The 3,955-nt window shown below is 39.8% G+C and overlaps 1 pseudogene across 1 annotated transcript; it reads right to left on the bottom strand.

The window, feature by feature from the left end:
- Positions 1-2,187: 2,187 nt before the first annotated feature.
- LOC102732167 (nucleosome assembly protein 1-like 1 pseudogene) lies at positions 2,188-3,941 on the bottom strand (annotated as a pseudogene). Its single transcript, XR_014141911.1, has 2 exons — positions 3,288-3,941; positions 2,188-2,343 (listed from the first exon to the last, which is right to left on the bottom strand). The product of XR_014141911.1 is annotated as a nucleosome assembly protein 1-like 1 pseudogene (transcript).
- Between the last annotated feature and the right edge of the window lie 14 nt (positions 3,942-3,955).

Genomic DNA, 3,955 nt, shown 5'->3' with positions numbered 1-3,955 from the left:
AACTGACTGAACCACCCAGGCACCCCTGTGATAATACATTTTAAAATGCCAACACTGGTGGGACGCCTGGGTGGCTCAGTCGGTGAAGCGTCTGCCCACAGCTCAGGTCATGATCTCAGGGTCCTGGGATCGAGCTCCACGTTGGGCTCTCTGCTCAGCTGGGAGTCTGCTTCTCCTTCTCACTCTCCCTCTGTGATTTCCCTCTCTCTCAAATAAAATCTTTAAAATGCTAACATTGGTGAAAAGAAAAAGTTGAGGATGCGTTACAATTTTTTCACTTTATAAACATTAATTGAGCACCTAAGAAGGGGGAGAACAGAGTGCTTGATATCTGGGGAAAGAAGGATAAATTAAACTTCTAAGGTTGCAGTTATTCAGAATCTCACAATCCGTACAGTTTCCGAAGGAGTGGAGCAGTAGATACACACACACACACACACACACACACACATATATAATTTTAATATTAGTTAAAACATGAGAGTGCTACCACAGAATATGAAAGAAAGAGGTATTGATGCCAAATACAAGCACCTAGGCAGGGTAACCTAAATGTAGAAACAGGATCTTCTACCATCAAACTTCTGGCCTTCCTCTGATCCTCTACTGACTTCATTTTCCTTAAACAGCTTCCAGATTTTAGGCCCGTTTTCTCCCTTTCCTCTTAATTTGTTGTCATTTTTATTAGGAAATATTTCAGACCTACGCAGTCTATGGTATAGACACTACTACATCCATTTGCCCGCCACCCTACTCGAGAAATACAACATTACAAATACAACTGAAGCCCACTGTGTACCTGTGGTATGTTAAGCTGCATCTTCCAAAAAGAACTTTCCAAGTCCTAATATCTGGTCCCTGTAAATCTGACTTTATTTAGAAACCAGGTTTTGCGAATGTAACTAGACTAAGGGACACAAGATGAAATCATCCTGGATTTAGGGTGAGCCTAAACCCAATGACTAATGTGAGCGTAAAGGAAAGGAGAGGGAGAATTGAGTCACAGACACACAGGAAAGGTCATACGAAAATGGAGGCAGATATTGGAGTTATGCTGCCACAAGCGGAGGAATTTCAGGAGTCACCAGAACCTGGAAGAGGCAAGGAATATTCTCTCCTGGGCCTTCAAAGGAAATGTGGCTGTGTCCTCAACCTGATTTCACCTGGAATCAGAACTCCAAAACTAGAGAACTGCCAGAATCAGCCCCCAGAGTGTGAGGGTATGAAGTTCTGTTTTAAGCCACCTACTCTGTGTAATTTGTTATGACAGAAGTAGAAAATTAAGACAGCCCCTCCCCAATTGAATTCTCCACTATCCCTCTACATAAGACATAATGATTTTCCTAAAAAAGCTCTTTATCATTGCATTATAGGCCTTTCTGCATGCTACATATGCATGCATTTCCAACGCTTACTTTTTATTACATATATGTGTATCCATAATCAATGTATATTTGTTTTGCATGGTTTGAAAACTCATATACATTGTGTGTTTGTTTCTTCTGGAATGAGCTTGTTCCCTTATCCATTATTTTGCACTGCTACTACCCAAAGTTTGTCCTTCTAGGAGGTCTTTCTCTGTGTCCCAGGCCTTGGAGAATTCCATTCTCATGCCCAGCTCAGACCTTACTGTCTACCTGAAACAGTGACGCATCACTAAATTAATGCGGCTCCTACCAAAGATGAAGCTTGGTTTCCCCTCATTCCTTGCTTGAAATGAATGGTTCCCAAACTTTATTGAGATTCAGAATCACCTGGGGGTGGGGGGGACTTCTAAACTATGACTGCTGGCCCAGCACCAGAATTACCAATTCAGAAGGTATGGAGTGAGGCCTTGAGGATTTGCATTTCTAACAAGTTCCCAGGTGATGCTGATGCTTCTGGTCCATATCAGCCCAGTACAAACCAGCACCATCTGGTCTCCAGGTAAGCTAGGTCATTCATCAGGTACTTCAAAAGAATGCAGTAGGGACAACTTCATCCTTCTTTATGTAAATTGTTTGTAAGTTTTTAATGAATTGGAGGATGAATAAAAGAACCTAAAACAGGCTTACCAAATGGTTGAAAGTGATTCCTTTCAATAATAGGTGGGCCAAAACAAAAAGATACAAAGATAGATTAAATTCATTGTAATATATCTAAAAAATCAGCAGCTTATTCATTTTAAACAAACTTTTATTTTCAACTTCAAAATACTGTCACATCTCTCAAATATATGATGAAATTGGAACAAAACCAGTGGTGATAAAATTTTGAAAGACAAATAAATATCAGAAAATCTCCATTCCTTGAAGAACAAATTCATTGTGGCTTTCTTCATTCATGTCTTTCTATGCCTCCGAACTGTAGATGAAATAAGAGACAATTAACAATTGAACTTGATTAAAATGCAACAGTGACTTTCTAAGTCTAAGAATAGGCAATCCTATCTATGTTTGAGTTAAAAGGAGAAATCATGTATCCCTCTTGTAACCCAGACCCCTGGGTAAAAGGGTGCTTTTGCGTAATCTGATGTCCTCAATTCTGTGACACACCAAACTCAACAGCTATTTGCCAAACCAAAAAGGTTAGTTTGTTTTGTTGTGAGGCAACATCCTGGTATTTAGGCATTTCTTTGATTTTAATAATCTGTGCTCTATCCATAAGCAACCCTCCTTTACCTCCCAGACCCCAGGTTCCAATATCTGTAAAGAAGAAAGTTAAAGAAAAGAACAAAGTGTGTTGGCTATAGATTGAGTTAATTACCAATCCAGTGATAAACAATAATCTTACCATGACTATTGTTTTTTTCTTTTCACTGCCCCCTGAAATACAAACATTTACAACTGAACCAATGGTTAGGCATCAATCATTAAATGTGATCCTAAATAAAATTCTTACCATACCTGTGTTAGTCACATTCTCAAAGGAATTCTCTCCTACTTAGTATAAGAGACCATATTTCTCTGGCTATATGATGAAAGCCCAGCTAGTGTTCATTTAAGTTCCTTTAGCTGGGTGTTCTGGTAACTGTGTTCTAAACAAATACTGGTCTCTGCTACCAGGGCTGACGCATTTCCCACCTGTTGAAGACTTACAGCTACAACTGAAAGGACTTGAAACTGTGAATGAAGTACATCTCAGAATATGCTGCATTCTATACTAATATACAAAATTAACATTAAACTGGCTCACAGAACTAAATTTTTGACATTGATTTTGTTATTCACCTCATTTAGAAAATTTAGAAGCATAATTGATTTTATGTCAGGCATGGCTGGATGATACACAAAGCTACACACAGATACCTGGGTTCTCAGGAAACGCTCTCTTCTGGGTCCAGATCTTTTTCAGGCCCTTTTTCAGGTTCTTCATTTCTGATCACTTCTACTTTCTTTTCCTCACCTCCAGCTTCTCGGGCCTCATCATCAGAGCCTTCATACTTATATTCACTGGCTTCATTAGTGAAGAATAATACGGACTTTGGGACCAGAACTTCACGGAAAAAATAGCCCAATTTATAATCGGTGGCGACATCGAGTACTCTGCCCTCAGGAGAATCAGGAGGATAGAAGTAGGTGAAGAAAGAATAGCTGGGCATCTTCCTAGTGGTGGATATGACACTTCCGCGGCCCTCACGTTTCTGCAGCTTGCTCATTGTCACGGTGACATTTTTCCCCTCTTTCCAGTAGATCTCACACCCTGTGCTGCTGATAATTTCTGGCCCTTTGGAGAAGAAGGGATCAGAATCATCTGGGTCTGATCGCATTTGGTATGTTTTCGTCAGGACTTCGTTGAAAAAGTATTCGTTTGACTTGAAGATAAATTCTATGGTGAAGCTCATTGGTTCCTCCAACCCTGAAAATTTAATTTTTACATCTTTCAAGTGCTCCAGTACAAGTTCATCATTTTTTCGGATCATCCTCCCAAGGATCTTCACATTTTTAAAAGCCGTCAACCAAAAGTGAGGTATGCC

This window comes from Leptonychotes weddellii, unplaced genomic scaffold (assembly GCF_054177405.1).
Source record: "Leptonychotes weddellii isolate Sample4059 unplaced genomic scaffold, ASM5417740v2 HiC_scaffold_18160, whole genome shotgun sequence".
Taxonomy (NCBI): domain Eukaryota; kingdom Metazoa; phylum Chordata; class Mammalia; order Carnivora; family Phocidae; genus Leptonychotes; species Leptonychotes weddellii.
Note: the sequence above shows the minus strand (reverse complement) of the source record. Positions and strands in the feature narration are given on the sequence as shown.